This window comes from Symphalangus syndactylus, chromosome X, assembly GCF_028878055.3.
Source record: "Symphalangus syndactylus isolate Jambi chromosome X, NHGRI_mSymSyn1-v2.1_pri, whole genome shotgun sequence".
Lineage (NCBI taxonomy): Eukaryota > Metazoa > Chordata > Mammalia > Primates > Hylobatidae > Symphalangus > Symphalangus syndactylus.
Genome location: NC_072447.2, coordinates 82,889,175 through 82,909,871, shown reverse-complemented (window position 1 = coordinate 82,909,871; position 20,697 = coordinate 82,889,175). Strand labels below are relative to the sequence as shown.

The following is a 20,697-nucleotide window of genomic DNA, read 5'->3' as shown; positions in this document are numbered from 1 at the left end:
TCTCCACATCCTCTCCAGCACCTGTTGTTTCCTGATTTTTTAATGATGGCCATTCTAAATGGTGTGAGATGGTATCTCACTGTGGTTTTGATTTGCAGTTCTCTGATGGCCAGTGATGATGAGCATTTCTTCATGTGTTTTGTGGCTGCGTAAATGTCTTCTTTTGAGGAGTGTCTGTTCATGTCCTTTGCCGACTTTTTAATGGGATTGTTTCTTTTTTCTTGTAAATTTGTTTGAGTTCATTGTAGATTCTGGATATTAGCCCTTTGTCAGATGAGTAGGTTGCAAAAATTTTCTCCCATTCTGTAGGTTGCCTGTTCACTCTAATGGTAGTTTCTTTTGCTGTGCACAAACTCTTTAGTTTAATGAGATCCCATTTGTCAATTTTGGCTTTTGTTGCCATTGCTTTTGGTGTTTTAGACATGAAGTCCTTGCCCACGCCTAGGTCCTGAATGGTATTGCCTAGGTTTTCTTGTAGGATTTTAATGGTTTTAGGTCTAACATTTAAGTCTTTAATCCATCTTGAATTAATTTTTTTATAAAGTGTAAGGAAGGGATCCAGTTTCAGCTTTCTACATATGACTAGCCAGTTTTCCCAGCACCATTTATTAAATAGAGAATCCTTTCCCCATTTCTTGTTTTTGTCAGGTTTGTCAAAGATCAGATAGTTGTAGATATGCGGCATCATTTCTGAGGGCTCTGTTCTGTTCCATTGATCTATGTTTCTGTTGTGGTACCAGTACCATGCTGTTTTGGTTACTGTAGCCTTGCAGTATAGTTTGCAGTCAGGTAGCGTGATGCCTCCAGCTTTGTTCTTTTGGCTTAGGATTGACTTGGCTATGCGGGCTCCTTTTTGGTTCCATATGAACTTTAAAGTAGTTTTTTCCAATTCTGTGAAGAAAGTCATTGGTAGCTTGATGGGGATGGCATAGAATCTATAAATTACCTTGGGCAGTATGGCCATTTTCACGATATTGATTCTTCCAACCCATGAGCATGGAATGTTCTTCCATTTGTTTGTATCCTCTTTTGTTTCATTGAGCAGTGGTTTGTAGTTCTCCTTGAAGAGGTCCTTCACATCCCTTGTAAGTTGGATTCCTAGGTATTTTATTCTCTTTGAATCAATTGTGAATGGGAGTTCACTCATGATTTGGCTCTCTGTTTGTCTGTGATTGGTGTACAAGAATGCTTGTGATTTTTGTACATTGATTTTGTATCCTGAGACTTTGCTGAAGTTGCTAATCAGCTTAAGGAGATTTTGGGCTGAGACAATGGGGTTTTCTAGATATACAATCATGTCATCTGCAAACAGGGACAATTTGACTTCCTCTTTTCCTAATTGAATACCCTTTATTTCCTTCTCCTGCCTGATTGCTCTGGCCAGAACTTCCAGCACTATGTTGAATAGGAGTGGTGAGAGAGGGCATCCCTGTCTTGTGCCAGTTTTCAGAGGGAATGCTTCCAGTATTTGCCCATTCGGTATGATATTGGCTGTGGGTTTGTCATAGATAGCTCTTATTATTTTGAGATACGTCCCATCAATACCTAATTTATTGAGAGTTTTTAGCATGAAGCGTTGTTGAATTTTGTCAAAGACCTTTTCTGCATCTATTGAGATAATCATGTGGTTTTTGTCTTTGGTTCTGTTTATATGTTGGATTACATTTCTTGATTTGCATATGTTGAACCAGCCTTCCATCCCAGGGATGAAGCCCACTTGATTATGGTGGATAAGCTTTTTGATGTGCTACTGGATTCGGTTTTCCAGTATTTTATTGAGGATTTTTGCATCGATGTTCATCAAGGATGTTGGTCTGAAATTCTCTTTTTTGGTTATGTCTCTGCCAGGCTTTGGTATCAGGACGATGCTGGCTTCATAAAATGTGTTAGGGAGGATTCCCTCTTTTTCTATTGATTGGAATAGTTTCAGAAGGAATGGTACCAGTTTCTCCTTGTACCTCTGGTAGAATTCGGCTGTGAATCCATCAGGTCCTGGACTCTTTTTGGTTGGTAAGCTATTGATTATTGCCACAATTTCAGAACCTGTTATTGGTCTATTCAGAGATTCAACTTCTTCCTGGTTTAGTCTTGGGAGGGTGTATTTGTCGAGGAATTTCTCCATTTCTTCTAGATTTTCTAGTTTATTTGCATAGAGATGTTTGTAGTATTCTCTGATGGTAGATTGTATTTCTGTGGGATCAGTAGTGATATCCCCTTTTTCATTTTTTATTGCGTCTATTTGATTCTTCTCTCTTTTCTTCTTTATTTGTCTTGCTAGCGGTCTGTCAATTTTGTTGATCTTTTCAAAAAACCATCTCCTGGATTCATTAATTTTTTGAAGGGTTTTTTGTGTCTCTATTTCCTTCAGTTCTGCTCTGATTTTAGTTATTTCTAGCCTTCTGCTAGCTTTTGAATGTGTTTGCTCTTGCTTTTCTAGTTCTTTTAATTGTGATGTTAGGGTGTCAATTTTGGATCTTTCCTGCTTTCTCTTGTGGGCATTTAGTGCTATAAATTTCCCTCTACATACTGCTTTGAACGTGTCCCAGAGATTCTGGTATGTTGTGTATTTCTTCTCGTTGGTTTCAAAAAACATCTTTATTTCTTCCTTCATTTCATTATGTATCCAATAGTCATTCAGGAGCAGGTTATTCAGTTTCCATGTAGTTGAGCGGTTTTGAGTGAGTTTGTTAATCCTGAGTTCTAGTTTGATTGCACTGTGTTCTGAGAAACAGTTTGTTATAATTTCTGTTCTTTTACATTTGCTGAGGAGAGCTTTACTTCCAACTATGTGGTCAATTTTGGAATAGGTGTGGTGTGGTGTTGAAAAAAATGTATATTCTGTTGATTTGGGGTGGAGAGTTCTGTAGATGTCTATTAGGTCCACTTTGTGCAGAGCTGAGTTCAATTCCTGGATATCCTTGTTAACTTTCTGTCTCGTTGATCTGTCTAATGTTGACAGTGGGGTGTTAAAATCTCCCATTATTATTGTGTGGTAGTTTAAGTCCCTTTGTAAGTCACTGAGGACTTTCTTTATGAATCTGGGTGCTCCTGTGTTGGGTGCATATATATTTAGGATAGTTAGCTCTTCTTGTTGAATTGATCCCTTTACCATTATGTAATGGCCTTCTTTGTCTTTTTGATCTTTGTTGGTTTAAAGTCTATTTTATCAGAGACTAGGATTGCAACCCCTGCCTTTTTTTGTTTTCCATTTGCTTGATACATCTTCCTCCATCCCTTTAGTTTGAGTCTATGTGTGTCTCTGCACGTGAGATGGGTTTCCTGAATACAGCACACTGATGGGTCTTGACTCCTTATCCAGTTTGCCAGTTTGTGTCTTTTAATTGGAGCATTTTGCCCATTTACATTTAACGTTAATAGTGTTATGTGTGAATCTGATACTGTCATTATGATGTTAGTTGGTTATTTTGCTTGTTAGTTGATGCAGTTTCTTCCTAGCCTCGGTGGTCTTTACAATTTGGCATGTTTTTGCAGTGGCTGGTACCAGTTGTTCCTTTCCATGTTTAGTGCTTCCTTCAGGAGCTCTTTTAGGGCAGGCCTGGTGCTGAAAAAATCACTCAGCGTTTGCTTGTCTGTAAAGTATGTTATTTCTCCTTCACTTTTGAAGCTTAGTTTGACTGGATATGAAATTCTGGGTTGAAAATTCTTTTCTTTAAGAATGTTGAGTATCGACCCCCACTCTCTTCTGGCTTGTAGAGTTTCTGCCGAGAGATCAGCTGTTAGTCTGATGGGCTTCCCTTTGTGGGTTACCCGACCTTTCTCTCTGGCTGCTCTTAACATTTTTTCCTTCATTTCAACTTTGGTGAATCTGACAATTGTGTGTCTTGGAGTTGCTCTTCTCGAGGAGTATCTCTGTGGCATTCTCTGTATTTCCTGAATTTGAATGTTGGCCTTCCTTGCTAGATTGGGGAAGTTCTCCTGGATAATATCTTGCAGAGTGTTTTCCAACTTGGTTCCATTCTCCCTGTCCTTTTCAGGTACACCAATCAGACGTAGGTTTGGTCTTTTCACATAGTCCCATATTTCTTGGAGGCTTTGTTCATTTCTTTTTATTCTTTTTTCTCTAAACTTCCCTTCTCACTTCATTTCATTGATTTCATCTTCCATCAGCGATACCCTTTCTTCCAGTTGATCGCATCTACTACTGAGGCTTCTGCAATCTTCGTGTAGTTTTCGAAACTTGGCTTTCAGCTCCATCAGCTCCTTTAAGCCCTTCTCTCCATTGGTTATTTTAGTTATCCATTCTTCTAGTTTTTTTTCAAAGTTTTTAACTTCTTTGCTATTGTTTTGTATTTCCTCCCGTAGCTCAGAGTAGTTTGATTGTCTGAAGCCTTCTTCTCTCAACTCGTCAAAGTCATCCTCCATCCAGCTTTGTTCCGTTGCTGGTGAGGAACTGCGTTCCTGTGGAGGAGGAGAGGTGCTCTGCTTTTTAGAGTTTCCAGTTTTTCTGCTCTGTTTTTTCCCCATCTTTGTGGTTTTATCTACTTTTGGTCTTTGATGATGGTGATGTACAGATGGGTTTTTATTGTGGATGTCCTTTCTGTTTGTTAGTTTTCCTTCTACCAGACAGGACCCTCAGCTGCAGGTCTGTTGGAGTTTACTGGACGTCCACTCCAGACCCTGTTTGGCTGGGTGTCAGCAGCGGTGGCTGCAGAACAGCGGATTTTCGTGAGACCACAAATTCAGCTGTCTGATAGTTCCTCTGGAAGTTTTGTCTCAGAGGAGTACCCTGCCGAGTGAGGTGTCAGTCTGTCCCTACTGGGGGATGCCTCCCAGTTAGGCTGCTCAGGGGTGAGGGACCCACTTTAGAAGGCAGTCTGTCCGTTCTCAGATCTCCAGCTGCGTGCTGGGAGAACCACTACTCTCTTCAAAGCTGTCAGTCAGACAGGGACATTTAAGTCTGTGGAGGTTCCTGCTGACTTTTTGTTTGTGCCCTGCCCCCAGAGGTGGAGCCTACAGAGGCAGGCAGGCCTCCTTGAGCTGTGGCGGGCTCCACCCAGCTCGAGCTTCCTGGCTGCTTTGTTTACCTAAGGAAGCCTGTGCAATGGCAGGCGCCCCTCCCCCAGCCTCCCTGCCACCTTGCAGCTTGATCTCAGACTGCTGTGCTAGCAATCAGTGGGACTCCGTGGGCATAGGACCCTCCGAGCCAGGTGTGGGACACAATCTCCTAGTGTGCCGTTTTCCAGGCCCGTTGGAAAAGCGCAGTATTAGGGTGGGACTGACCCGATATTCCAGGTGCCATCTGTTACCCCTTTCTTTGACTAGGAAAGGGAACTCCCTGACCCCTTGCACTTCCTGAGTGAGGCAATGCATCGCCCTGCTTCGGGTCGTGCACAGTGTGCTTCACCGACTGTCCTGCACCCACTGTTTGGCACTCCCTAGTGAGATGAAACCGGTATGTCAAACAGAAATTCAGAAATCACCCGTCTTCTGTGTCGCTGAGGCTGGGAGCTGTAGACCGGAACTGTTCCTATTCGGCCATCTTGGCTCCACGTCGCATGTATCTTTAAACTCAAATAATTTATATTCCTGTGGGTACTTCAAGTAATGGGGTTCCTTGGTCAAATGGTATTTCTGGCTCTAGGTCTTCAAGGAATTGCCCCACTATCTTCCACAATAGTTGAAGTAATTTACACTCCCACCAACAGTGTAAAGGCATTATTTTATCTGCAACCTTGTCAGCATCTGTTGCTTTTGACATTTTAGTAATAGCCATTCTGACTGGTGTGAGATAGTATCTCTTTGTGGTTTTGATTTGTGTTTCTCTAATAATCAGTGATGTTGAGGTTTTTTTTTCCTTGTTTGTTTTGGCCACATGTATGTCTTCTTTTGAGAAGTGTTTGTTCATGTCGTTTGTCCACTTTTTAATGAGGTTGTTTGTTTTTTCCTTAGAAATTTAAGTTCCTTGTGTAATAGACTCTGGATATTATACCTTTGTTAGATGGAGAGATTGCAAAACTTTTCTCCCATTCTTTAGGTTGTGTGTTCACTCTGATGGTGGTTTCTTTTGCTGTGCAGGAACTCTTTAATTACATCCCATTTGTCAATTTTTTCTTTTGATGCAATTGCTTTTGGTGTTTTCATCATGAAATATTTGCCTGTGCCTATGTCCTGAATAGTATTGCCTGGATTTTCTTCTAGAGTTTTTATAGTTTCAGGTTTTATACTTAAGTCTTTTAATCCATCTTGAGATAACTTTTATATAAGGTGTGAGGAAGGGGTCCAGTTACAATTTTCTGCATATGGCTAGCCAGCACTCCCAGCATCATTTACAAAATAGGGAATCCTTTCCCTATTGCTAGTTTTTGTCAGGTTTGTCAAAGATCACATATTTTTGGTGTGTGGTCTTATTTCTGGGTTCTGTTTTCTGTTCCATTGATCTATGTGTCTGCTCTTGTACCCATACCATGCTGTTTTGGTTACTGTAGCCTTGTAGTATAGCTTGAAGTCTGTAGTATGATGCCTTTAGCTTTTTTCTTAGGATTGTCTTGGCTATTCAGGCTCTTTTTTGGTTTCATATGAATTTTTAAATAGTTTTTTTCTAATTCTGCGAAGACTGCCAATGGTAGTTTAATGGGAATAGCATTCAATCCATAAATTACTTTAGGCAGTTTGGCCATTTTCACAATATTGATTCTTCCTATCTCATGAGCATGGAACGTTTTTCCATTTGTTTGTGTCCTCTCTGATTTTGTTGAGCAGTGGTTTGTTGTTCTCCTTGAAGAAGTCCTTCACTTCTCTTGTTAGCTGTATTCCTAGATATTTTATTCTTTTTGTGACAATTGTGAATGGGAATTCATTTATAATTTGGTTCTCTGCTTACCAGTTGTTCATTTATAGGAAGGCTAGCGATTTTTGCACATTAATTTTGTATCCTGAAACTTTGCTGAAGTTGCTTATCAGCTTCAGAAGCTTTTGAGCTGAGACAATAGGGTTTTCTACATATAGGATCATGTCATGTGCAAACAAAGATAGTTTGACTTCCTTTATTCCTATTTGAATGCCCTTTATTTCTTTCTCTTGCCTGATTGCCCTGGCCAGAACTTCCAATAATATGTTGAATAGGAGTGGTGAGAGAGGGCATCCTTATCTTGTGCCAGTTTTCAAGGGAAATGCTTCCAGGTTTGCCCACTTAGTATGATATTAGCTGTGGGTTTGTGATAAATGGCTTTTATTATTTTGAGGTATGTTACTTCAATACCTGGTTTATTGAGAGTTTTAAACATGAAGAGATGTGAAATTTTATCACAGGCCTGCATCTATTGAGATAATGATGTGGTTTTTGTCTTTAGTTCTGTTTATATGATGAATCACATTTATTGGTTTGCATATGTTGAACCAACCTTGTATCTGGGGATGAAGCCAGCTTGATTGTTGTGAATAGCTTTTTGATATGCTGCTGGATTCATTTTGCCAATATTTTGTTGAGGACTATTTACATCAATGTTTTTCAAGGATATTGGCCTGATGTTTTCTTTCTTTTTTTTTTTTTTTTACAAACAGGAGGCAGCAGTTTTTATTTTTATTTTTTTGTTTATTTTTTATTTTATTTTATTATACTTTAAGTTCTAGGGTACATGTGCACAATGTGCAGGTTTGTTACTTATGTATATATGTGCCATGTTGGTGTACTGCACCCATTAACTCATCATTTACATTAGGTATATCTCCTAATGCTTTCCCTCCTCCCTCCCCCCGCCCCACAACAGGCCCCGGTGTGTGACATTCCCCTTCCTGTGTCTAAGTATTCTCATTGTTCAATTCCCACCTATGAGTGAGAACATGTGGTGTTTGGTTTTTTGTCCTTGCAATAGTTTGCTGAGAATGATGGTTTCCAGCTTCATCCATGTTCCTGCAAAGGACATAAACTCATCCTTTTATATGGCTGCATAGTATTCCATGGTGTATATGTGCCACATTTTCTTAATCCAGTCTATCATTGATGGACATTTGGGTTGGTTCCAAGTCTTTGCTATTGTGAATAGTGCCACAATAAACATACGTGTGCATGTGTCTTTATAGCAGCATGATTTATAGTCCTTTGGGTATATACCCAGTAATGGGATGGCTGGGTCAAATAGTATTTCTAGTTCTAGATCCTTGAGGAATTGCCACACTGTCTTCCACAATGTTTGAACTAGTTTACAGTCCCACCAACATTGTAAAAATGTTCCTATTTCTCCACATCCCACCTGTTGTTTCCTGACTTTTGAATGATGGCCATTCTAACTGGTGTGATTTGGTATCTCATTGTGGTTTTGATTTGCATTTCTCTGATGGCCAGTGATGATGAACATTTTTTCATGTGTTTTTTGGCTGCATAAATGTCTTCTTTTAAGAAGTGTCTGTTCATGGCCGGGCGCGGTGGCTCACGCTTGTAATCCCAGCACTTTGGGAGGCCGAGGCGGGCGGATCACGAGGGCAGGAGATCGAGACCACGGTGAAACCCCGTCTCTACTAAAACTACAAAAAAAAAAATTAGCCGGGCGTGGTGGCGGGTGCCTGTAGTCCCAGCTACTCGGAGAGGCTGAGATGGGAGAATGGCGTGAACCCAGGAGGCGGAGCTTGCAGTGAGCCGAGACTGCGCCACTGCACTCCAGCCTGGGCGACAGAGCGAGACTCCGTCTCAAAAAAAAAAAAAAAAAAAAAAAAAGAAGTGTCTGTTCATATCCTTTGCCCAGTTTTTGACGGGGTGTTTTTTTGTTGTTCTTGTAAATTTGAATTCTCTGTAGATTCTGGATGTTAGCCCTTTGTCAGATGAGTAGATTGCAAAAGTTTTCTCCCATTCTGTAGGTTGCCTGTTCACTCTGATTTTAGTTTCTTTTGCTGTGCAGAATTTGTTGTATCTCTTCCAGGTTTTGGTATCAAGATGAAGTTAGCCTCATAAAATGAGTTGGGGAAGAGTCTCTCCTTTTCACTTTTTTGGAATAGTTTCACTGTAAATGATACCAGCTTTTCTTTGTAACTCTGGTAGAATTCGGCTGTTCATTCTTCTGGTCCTGGGCTTTTTTTGGTTGGTAGGCTGTTTATTACTGCCTCAAATTCAGAACTCATTATTGATCTATTCAGGGATTTGATTTCTTCCTTGTTCAGTCTTGGGAGGGTGTATGTACCCCAGAATTTATTCTAGATTTTCCTGTTTATGTGCATAGAGGTTTTATAGTATTCTCTGATGGTTGTTTGTATTTCTATGGGATCAGTGGTGATATCCCCTGATTATTTCTGATTGTGTTTATTTGATTCTTTTCTCTTTCCTTCTTTATTAGTCTGGCAGGTGGTCTGTCTATTTGATTAATTTTAAATACCCTGGATTTGTTGATTTTTTTGAGGAGTTTTTTCATGTCTCTATCTCCTTCAGTTCAGCTCTGATCTTGGCTATTTCTCATCTTCTGCTAGCTTTGGTGTTTCTTTGCTCTTGGTTCTCTAGTTCTTGTAGTTGTGATGTTAGGGTGTCAATTTGAGATCTTTCTAGCTTTTTGATCTGGGGATTTAGTGCTATAAGTTTCCCTCTTAACACTGTTTTAGCTGTGTCCCAGAGATTCTGGTACATTGTCTTTTGGTTCTCGTTAGTTTCAAAGAACTTGTTGATTTCTGTCTTAATGTCATTATTTGCCCGAGTCATTCAAGAGCAGGTTGTTCAATTTCCATGTAGTGGTGTGGTTTTGAGTCAATTTCTTAATCTTGAGCTCTAATTTATTATGCTTTGGTCTGAGAGACTTGTTATTATTTCAGTTCTTATGTATTTGCTGAGGAGTGTTTTACTTCCGTTTATATGCTCAATTTTAGAGTAAGTGCCATGTGGCAATGAGATGAATGTATATTCTGTTGTTTCTGGCTGAAGAGTTCTGTAGATATCTATCAGGTCCTCTTGATCCAGAGATGAGTTCAGGTTCTGCATATCCTTGTTAATTTTCTGTGTTGATGATCTGACTAATGCTGTCAGTGGAGTGTTAAAGTCTTTCACTATTACTGTGTTGGAATCTAAGTCTTTTTGTAGATCTCTAAGAACTTGCATTATGAATATGGGTGCTCCTGTATTTGATGCATATATATTTAGAATAGTTAGCTCTTCTTGTTGAATTGAAGCTTTTTCCATTATGTAATGTCCTTCTTTGTCTTTTTTTATTTTTGTTGGTTTAAAGTCAGTTTTGTTAGAAACTAGGATTGTAACCTCTACTTTTTTCTGTTTTTCATTTGTTTGGTAAATTTTCCTCCATCCCTTTATTTTGAGCCTATATGTGTCTTTGCACTTTAGATGGGTGTCTTGAAGACAGCATACCAATGGGTCTTGGCTCTTTGTCCTGCTTCATAGTCTGTGTCTTTTAATTGAGACATTTAGCCCATTTACATTTAAGGTTAATATTGTTATGTGTGAGTTTGATCCTGTCATCATGATGCTAGCTGGCTATTTTACAGACTTGTTTATGTGGTCATTTCATAGTGTCACTGGTCTGTGTACTTCAGTGTGTTTTTGTAGTGGCTTGTAACAGTCTTCCCTTTCCATATTTAGTGCTTCCTTCAGGAGTTCTTGCAAGGCAGGCCTGGTGGCAATTAATTCCCTCAGCATTTTCTTGTCTGAAAAGGATCTTATTTCTCCTTCAGTTATGAAGCTTAGTTTGGTAGGTGTCAAATACTGGGCTGAAAATTATTTTCTTTAAAAATGTTGAATATTGGCCCCAGTCTCTTCTGGCTTTTAGAGTTTCCACTGGGAGATCTGCTGTTAGTCTGATCTACTTTCCTTTGTAGGTAATGTGGCCTTTTGCTGTGGCTGCCCTGAATATTTTCTTTATTTCAACCTTGGAGAATCTGATGATTACATGTCTTGGAATTGATTTTCTCATGGAGTATCTTACTGGGGTTCTCTGCATTTCCTGAATTTGAATGTTGGCCTGTCTTGCTAGGCTGGGGAAGTTCTCCTGGATGAGATCCTGAAATATATTTTCCAACTTGGTTCAATTCACGCCATCTCTTTCAGGTACCCCCAATCAGTTGTAGGTTTTCTGTCTTTGTATAATTCCATATTCCTCAGATTTTATTCATTCCATTTTATTCTTTATTCTCTATTCTTGTCTGTCTTATTTCAGAAAGATAGTCTTCAAGCTCTGAGATTCCTTCCTCTGCTTTATTTATTCTGCTATTGATACTTGTGATTGCATTGTAACATTGTCATATTGTGTTTTCTAGCTCCATCGGGTCGGTTATATTCCTCCCTAAACTGGATATTCTGGCTGTCAGCTCCTGTATTGTTTTATCATGATTCTTAGCCTCTTTGCATTCGGTTACAACATGCTCCTTTAGCTCAGTGAAGTTTGTTATTACCCACCTTCTGAAGCCTACTTCTGTCATTTCAGGCATCTTAACCTCAGCCCAATTCTGTGCCCTTGCTCTAGAGGTGTTGCATTCATTTGAAGGAGTAGAGACACTCTGGCATTTGTTTTCAGCATTTTTGTGTTGATTATTTCTCATATTTGTGGACTTATCTATCTTCAATCTTTGAGTTTGCTGACCTTTGAATGAGTTTTTTGTGGGGTCTTTTCTGTTGATGTTGTTGTTTTCTGTTTGTTTTTCTTTTAACAGTCAGGCCACTCTCCTATAGGACTGCTGTGGTTTGCTACAGGTCTGCTCCAGACCCTACTTGCCTCATTTTTTTTTTTTCATACCTGGATGTATCACCAGTGAAGGCTGTGAAACAGCAAAGATGGCAGCCTTCTCTTTCCTCTGGAAGCTCCATCCCAGGGGGGTAATGACCTGTTTCTGGCCCAAATGCACCTATAGGAGGTATCTCGAGACCTCTGTTGGGAAGTTTCACCCAGTCAGGAGGAGTGGAATCAGGGACCAACTTAAAGAAGCAGTCTGGCTGCTTTTTGGTAGAGCAGGTTTGCTCTACTGGAGGGAACCCATCCTTGTCCAGAAAATTTGGACTCTGCAAAGCCAGCAGACTGGAATGGCTGAATCAACTGCACCACAGAGATGACAGCCACCCCTCCCCCTGGGAGCTCTATCCCAGGGAAAGTTCAGAGCTCTGTCCCTATAACCCTAGGTGGAGTGGCTGAAGACCCCACAGGGAGGTCCTGCCCAGTGAGGAGAAATGGGTTGGGGTCCCACTTAAAGAAGCAGTCTGGCCAGTTGTGGTGGCTCACGCCTGTAATCCCATCATTTCTGGAGGCGAAGGCAGGCAGATCATCTGAGGTCGGGAGTTCAAGACCTGCCTAACCAACATGGAGAAACCCCATCTCTGCTAAAAATACAAAATTAGCCAGGCATCATGGCCCATGCCTGTAATCCCAGCTATTTGGGAGGCTGAGGCAGGAAAATCACTTGAACCTGGGAGTCTGAGGTTGCAGTGAGCCGAGATTGTGCCATTGCACTCCAGCCTGGGCAATAAGAGTGAAACTCCATCTCAAAAAAAAAAAAAAAAAAAAAGAAGCAGTCTGGCCATGATCTGCCAAAGCAGCTGTCCTGCATTGTGTTGTATATATTTAGCATAAATAGATAAGTCCAAAATTTTCCAAACTGACCCTTCCTCATTGGGACAGTTTTCACTCTCTAAAACGGGAGGCTGAAATGGCTGAGTTCACTGAACTGCAGATATGGTGGCTGCCCCATCCCCCAGGAGCTCTGTCCCAGGGAGAGATTAGAGCTCTCCCTGTATTACCCTGGCTGGAGTGGCTGAAGTCCCCACAGACAGGCTCCACCCAGTGAGGAGGAATGGATTGGGGTCCTGCTTACAGAAGCAGCCTGGCCACAACCTGGCAAAGTAGGTATGCTTCATTGTGGGGGGATCCTTCCTCCTCTGGACCATTTGCACTCTCCAAAGCTGGCAGGCTGGAATGGCTGAGCTGACTGAACCACAGAGATGGCAGCCACCCCTTCCCACAGGAGCTTTATCTCATCTCAAGCAGACTTCAGCCTGTTGCATTTGGCTGGCTAGAATTACAAGCCAGTGGGTCTTAGCTTGTACGGTGCTATGGAAGTGGAGCCTGCAGAATGACACTGCTTGACTGCCTAGATTTAGCCCTCTTCTTAGGTGTATGTACAAATGGATCTCCCACCTTGCTGGGGATACTGGGGCTGGAGTATGTAAAACTCCTGAGTCTCTGTGTGTGGCTGAGCAGCTGCTCTGCCATGACTCCACACAGCTTTGTGTATCGGACCCAAGGCTCTGGTGGCATGGGATCACCAGAGGATCTCCTTATCGGCGGGTTGCAGTGATCTGTGGGAGAAGCGTGATTTCCTGAGCAGGGTGGCACAATCATTCACCAATTCCCTTGGCTGGGGGTGGGTTGTTTTTTTTTTTTTTTTGGCTCTGTGCCACTCCTAGGAGGGCTATTTCCCCACCCTGCTTTTCTTCATTCTCTATGGGTCTAGTTATTTGGCTAGTCAGTCTGAATGTGAGAACCTGTATATTTTAGTTGAAGGTGCTGAACTCACTCACTACTTTCAATCCTCTCTGTGAGTGCCACGGACCACTGCTTCTAATCAGCCATCTAGGCCCCTCCCATACCACCTATTGACCTTTGGTTGGGAAAAATAGTGTGAATTTGTTCAGTGCATTGGAGAATCTTTAGCACCCTAGGCTAAGGATTAATTGCCTATGGTGCACCACCTTCATTGTAACAGCCAAAAATGCCCCTACATATTTCCACATACCCCACGCAGGGTACTTAATTCTCACTCTACCTGAGAATGACAGTACCATAAAAACACACCACTAGGTGTGGTTCTTAAAACACAGTGTTCAATTTTATATGTTTCCAATTTTTTAAGTTAGATATATTTAAATTATCTCAAATATTTTATTATTTGTTCTGCTATTTTATTGAAGTATAACATACAGACTCTACTCCCAGAATTAAGTTTTAAAGAGAATAATTTGATGAATGTTTCCCCACATATTATACCTATGTAATCAGTATCCAGGTTAAAATTTTAAACATTTCTAGTATCTCATAAATCTTCATGCCTCTTTTCAGTCAACCTCCTCTTAGAGGTAACTACTACTCTAACTTCTATCACCATAGATTGGTTTTGCCTGTTTTTGAAGTCTATAAAAAAGGAATCATAGTTGGTACTATTCTATGTGTACCTTTCACTCAACACAGTGTTTTTCAAATTTATCCATATTGATGCCTTTTTCAGTAGTTCATTTCCTTTGTTTGCTGTTAGTTATTCCCTTTTATCACACTTGGTTTAACCATTCAGCCATTGAAGTATACTTGTTTCCATTTTTTGTGTGTTATGAATAAAGCTCCAATGAACATTCTTGTACATGTCTTTTGGCATATAAATATAGTTGTTCCTCAGTACCCACAGGGGATTGGTTTTAGAACCTCCCATAGATACCAAAATCGCAGATGCTCAGGTTCCTTGCATGAATGTGGAACTATACATAGGGAAGGCTGACTGTGTGTATCAGAGACTCTGTGTGTGTGTGTGTGTGTGTGCGTGTAAATAAAACTTTAATACATGCTCACACATATACACACAGATACTCATTTTTCTTGTGTATATAAGTAGGAATAAAATTGCAGGTGTCATAAGACAGGCATATATTTAGCATAAATAGATAATGACAAAATTTTCCAAACTGATTGTATAAATCTACACTCCCACCATGATCTTCTGTCCATCAAAATCCACCATAAAGGAAGTAAAAGGGAAAGCCACAGACTGGTAGAAAATATTCAACCAAAGACTAGTATCCAAAATAAATAAAGAATTTCTACAAATTAATACCAAAGAAAGACAAACAACCCAATTCTTTTTTTAATGGACCAAAGACTTGAAAAGCTATTTCACAAGAGGACATCCAAATGGCCAATAAACTCATGAAAAGGTGCTCAATATCATTAGTAATCAAAGGAGTACAAAATAAAATCACAATAAGATGCCACTACGAATGATATGGTTTGCAAGAATAAACTAATGCAACACACCAACTAGGAGAGTTAAAAACATTGGCAACATCAAATATTTTTAGATTGTTTCTAAATATCAGTTTATTAATATTACTAATGTTTATTATTTTAGCTAACATTTGTTGAGCACTTACTCTGTGCCAAACACCACAGCTAAATGCTTTACATTTAACAGTAATTATGGGGATGATATTATTATCTCTATTTCTTGGGTGAGGAAACTAAAGCTTGGAGAAATTAAGCAAGATGCTCCAAGTCACAGAATTTAAATGGCACATAAGTGGTTGGGACTTGAACCTGGATCTCTCTAAATTTACAGTCACTGGCCTTGACAGGGGAGACACTCTTTGCTGATATGTTTGGGAAGTGGTGGACCCAACTGCTCTCAGAGAGCAAACATTGTTATACAGCAGCGTTGCTCAGAGGATTTTGCCAGTAATTGTCTCTAAAAACAGTCTCTTTATACCCAGTAATGGGATTGCTGGGTCAAATGATATTTCTGATTCTAGATCCTTGAGGAATCCCCACACTGTCTTCCACAATGGTTGGACTAATTTACACTCCCACCAACAGTATAAAAACATTCCTCTTTCTCCACATCCTTGCCAGCATCTGTTGTTTCCAGACTTTTTAATTATCGCCATTCTTTTTTTTTTAATTATTATACTTTAAGTTCTAGGGTACATTTGCACAACATGCAGGTTTGTTACATATGTACACATGTGCCATGTTGGTGTGCTGCGCCCATCAACTTGTCACTTACGTTAGGTATTTCTCCTAATGCTATCACTACCCCAGCCCCCCACCCCACGACAGGCCCTGGTACATGATGTTCCTCGCCCTGTGTCCATGTGTTCTCATTGTTCAATTCCCACCTATGAGTGAGAACATGTGGTGTTTGGTTCTCTGTCCTTGTGATAGTTTGCTCAGAATGATGGTTTCCAGCTTCATCCATGTCCCTAAAAAGGACATGAACTCATCCTTTTTTATGGCTGCATAGTACTGCATGGTGTATATGTGCCACATTTTCTTAATCCAGTCTATCATTGATGGACGTTTGGGTTGGTTCCAAGTCCTTGCTATTGTGAATAGTGCCACAATAAACATACATGTGCATGTGTCTTTATAGTAGCATGATTTATAATCCTTTGGGTATATACCCAGTAATGAGATGACTGGGTCAAACGGTATTTCTAGTTCTAGATCCTTGAGGAATCGCCACACTGTCTTCCACAATGGTAGAACTAGTATACATTCCCACCAACGGTGTAAAAGCATTCATATTTCTCCACATCCTCTCCAGCAACTGTTGTTTTTATGATCGCTATTCTAACTGGTGTGAGATGGTATCTCATTGTGGTTTTGATTTGCATTTCTCTTATGACCAGTGATGATGAGCATTTTTTCATGTGTCATTTGGCTGCATAAATGTCTTCTTTTGAAAAATGTCTGTTCATATCTTGCCCATTTTGATGGAATTGTTTGATTTTTTCTTGTAAATTTGTTTGAGTTCTTTGTAGATTCTGGATATTAGCCCTTTGTCAGATGGGTAGATTGCAAAAATTTTCTCCCATTCTGTAGGTTGCCTGTTCACTCTCATGGTACTTTCTTTTGCTGTGCAGAAGCTCTTTAGTTGAATTAGATCCCATTTGTCAATTTTGGCTTTTGTTGCCATTGCTATTGGTGTTTTAGACATGAAGTCCTTGCCCATGCCTATGTCCTGAATGGTATTGCCTAGGTTTTCTTCTAGGGTTTTTATGGTTTTAGGTCTAACATTTAAGTCTTTAATCCATCTTGAATTAATTTTTGTACAAGGTGTAAGGAAGGGATCCAGTTTCAGCTTTCTACATCTGGCTAGCCAGTTTTCCCAGCACCATTTATTAAATAGGGAATCCTTTCCCCTTTTCTTGTTTTTATCAGGTTTGTCAAAGATCAGATGGTTATACATGTGTGGTGTTATTTCTGAGGGCTCTGTTCTGTTTCATTGGGCTATATCTCTGTTTTAGTACCAGTACTATGCTGTTTTCGTTGCTGTAGCCTTGTAGTATAGTTTGAAGTCAGGTAGTGTGATGCCTTCAGCTTTGTTCTTTTGGCTTAGGATTGTCTTGGCAATTCGGGCTCTTTTTTGATTCCATATGAACTTTAAAGTAGTTTTTTCCAGTTTTGTGAAGAAAGTCATTGGTAGCTTGATGGGGATGGCATTGAATCTATAAATGACCTTGGGCAGTATGGCCGTTTTCACGATATTGATTCTTCCTATCCACGAGCATGGAATGTTCTTCCATTTGTTTGTGTCCGCTTTTATTTCATTGAGCAGTGGTTTGTAGTTCTCCTTGAAGAGCTCCTTCACATCCCTTGTAAGTTGGATTCCTAGGTATTTTTTCATTTTTATTTTTTATTATTATACTTTAAGTTCTAGGGTACATATGCACAATATGCAGGTTTGTTACATATGTATACATGTGCCATGTTGGTGTGCTCCACCCGTTAACTCATCCCAAATCAAAACCACAATGTGATACCATCTTACACCAGTTAGAATGGCAATCATTAAAAAGTCAGGAAACAACAGGTGCTGGAGAGGATGTGGAGAAATTTGGTGGGACTGTAAACTAGTTGAACCATTTTGGAAGACAGTGTGGTGATTCCTCAAGGATCTAGAACTAGAAATACCATTTGACCCAGCCATCCCATTACTGGGCATATACCCAAAGGATTATAAATCATGCTTCTATAAAGACACATGGAAACGTATGTTTATTGCGGCACCATTCACAATAGCAAAGACTTGGAACCAACCCTAATGTCCATCATTGATAGACTGGATTAAGATTCCTAGGTATTTTATTCTCTTTGTAGCAATTGTGAATGGCAGTTCACTCATGATTTGGGTCTCTGTTTGTCTGTTATTGGTGTATAAGAATGCTTGTGATTTTTGCACATTGATTTTGTATCCTGAGACTTTGCTGAAGTTGCTTATCAGCTTAAGGAGATTTTGGGCTGAGATGATGGGGTTTTTTAAATATACAATCTTGCAATCTGCAAACAGGGACAATTTGACTTCCTCTTTTCCTATTTGAATACTCTTTATTTCTTTCTCTTACCTGATTGTCCTGGCCAGAACTTCCAATATGATGTTGAATAGAACTGGTGAGAGAGGGCATCCCTGTCTTGTGCCAGTTTTCAAAGGGAATGCTTCCAGTTTTTGCCCATTCAATATGATACTGGCTGTGGGTTTGTCATAAATAGCTCTTATTATTTTGAGATACATTCCATCAATACCTAGTTTATTGAGAGTTTTTAGCATGAAGGGCTGTTGAATTTTGTCAAAGGCCTTTGCTGCATCTATTGAGATAATCATGTGGTTTTTGTCTTTGGTTCTGTTTATGTGATGGATTACGTTTACTGATTTGCATATGTTGAACTAGGCCTTGCATCCCAGGAATGAAGCCAACTTGATCTTGGTGGGTAGCTTTTTGATGTGCTGCTGGATTTGGTTTGCCAGTATTTTATTGAGGATTTTCACATCGATGTTCATCAGGGATATTGATCTAAAATTCTCTTTTTTTGTTGTGTCTCTGCCAGCCTTTGGTATTAGGATGATGCTGGCCTCATAAAATGAGTTAGGGAGGATTCCCTCTTTTTCTGTTGATTGAAATAGTTTCAGGATTGGTACCAGCTCCTCTTTATTCCTCTGGTAGAATTTGGCTGTGAATCCATCAGGTCCTGGACTTTTTTTGGTTGGTAGGCTATTAATTATTGTCTCAATTTCAGAGCCTGTTGTTGATCTATTCAGAGATTCAGCTTCTTCCTGTTTTATTCTTTGGAGGGTGTATGTGTCCAGGAATTTTTCCATTTCTTCTAGATTTTCTAGTTTATTTGCATAGAGGTGTTTATAGTATTCTCCGATGGTAGTTTGTATTTCTGTGGGATCGGTGGTGATATCCCCTTTATCATTTTTTATTGTGTCTATTTGATTCTTGTCTCTTTTCTTCTTTATTAGTGTTGCTAGCAGTCTAGCAGTCTATCACTTTTGTTGATGTTTTCAAAAAAAACAACTCCTGGATTCGTTGATTTTTTGAAGGGTTTTTTGTGCCTCTATCTCCTTCAGTTCTGCTCTGATCTTAGTTATTTCTTGACTTCCACTAGCTTTTGAATTTGTTTGCTCTTGTTTCTCTAGTTCTTTTAATTGTGATATGAGGGTGTTGATTTTAGATCTTTCCTGCTGTCTCTTGTGGGCATTTAAGTGCTATAAATTTCCATCTACACACTACTTTAAATGCGTCCCAGAAATTCTGGTATGTTGTGTCTTTGTTCTCATTGGTTTTGAAGAACATCTTTATTTCTGCCTTCATTTCATTATTTACCCAGTAGTCATTCAGGAGCAGGTTTTTCAGTTTCCATGTAGTTGTGCGGTTTTGAGTGAGTTTCTTAATCCTGAGTTCTAATTTGATTTAACTGTGGTCAGAGAGACAGTTTGTTATGATTTCTGTTCTTTTACATTTGAGGAAAGCTTTACTTCCAACTCTGTGGTCAATTTTGGAATAAGTGTGATGTGGTGCTGAAAAGAATGTATATTCTGTTGATATGGGGTGGAGAGTTCTGTAGATGTCTATTAAGTCTGCTTGGTGCAGAGCTGTGTTCAAATCCTGTATATCCTTGTTAACCTTCTGTCTCATTGATCTGTCTAATATTGACAGTGGGGTGTTAAAGTCTCCCATTATTATTGTGTGGAGTCTAAGTCTCCTTTTAGGTCTCTTGGGACTTGTTTTATGAATCTGGGTGCTCCTGTATTGGGTGCATGTATATTTAGATTACTTAGCTCTTTTTGTTGAAATGATCCCTTTACCATTATGTAATGGCCTTCTTTGTGTCTTTTGATCTTTGTTGGTTTAAAGTCTATTTTATCAGAGACTAGGATTGCAACCCCTGCTTTTTTTTTTTTTTTTTTGCTTTCCATTTGCTTGGTAGATCTTCCTCCCTCCCTTTATTTTGAGCTTATGTGTGTCTGTGCACATGAGATGGGTCTCCTGAATACAGCACACTGATGGGTCTTGACTCTTTATCCAATTTGCCAGTCTGTGTTTTTAATTGGGGCATTTAACCCATTTACATTTAAGGTTAATATTGTTATGTGTGAATTTGATCCTGTCATTATGATGTTAGCTGGTTATTTTGCCCGTTAATTGATGCAGTTTCTTCCTAGCATCGATGGTCTTTACAATTTGGCATGTTTTTGCAGTGGCTGGTACCAGTTGTTTCTTTCCATGTTTAGTGGTTCCTTCAGGAGCTCTTTTAGGGCAGGCCTGGTGGTGACAAAATCTCTTAGCAGCAACATCAAATATTTTTAAACAATTCAAAAATTAGACTTCTAAAGGAGATTTTTATTTACCTGTTATTATCCAGCACTTCTGCACCAATATTATGAAGTAGCTATTATTTCTTCTATTTTGCATATGAAGAAACAGGTTGAGGATGTCTGATTTTGCAAAGTGATTTTCTATTAAGTGATAGAGATGAGACTTAAACTCAGAAATTCTGACTACAGATCCTTTTCTTCAACTCAATCTACCCTTTGGCACAGATAGAATAAATGCTTTCAGGTTCATATTACTTTTGAAGATGATTGGCATATCTTTTGCAAGATTTGCAAAATGTGGCACTATTGTGGCAACAATGTCCATACCAGACTAAAAAAGTATTCAATAGTGAGAATATCTAAATTTCCACCTATTTACAAGATTAGAATAGGCAGACAATG

At 39.6% G+C, this 20,697-nt stretch overlaps 1 protein-coding gene across 6 annotated transcripts in view; it reads left to right on the top strand.

The window, feature by feature from the left end:
- Positions 1-20,697, top strand: part of ZDHHC15 (zinc finger DHHC-type palmitoyltransferase 15) — a 258,275-nt gene that overhangs the window by 73,641 nt on the left and 163,937 nt on the right. The gene's annotated exons all lie outside the window — the stretch shown is intronic.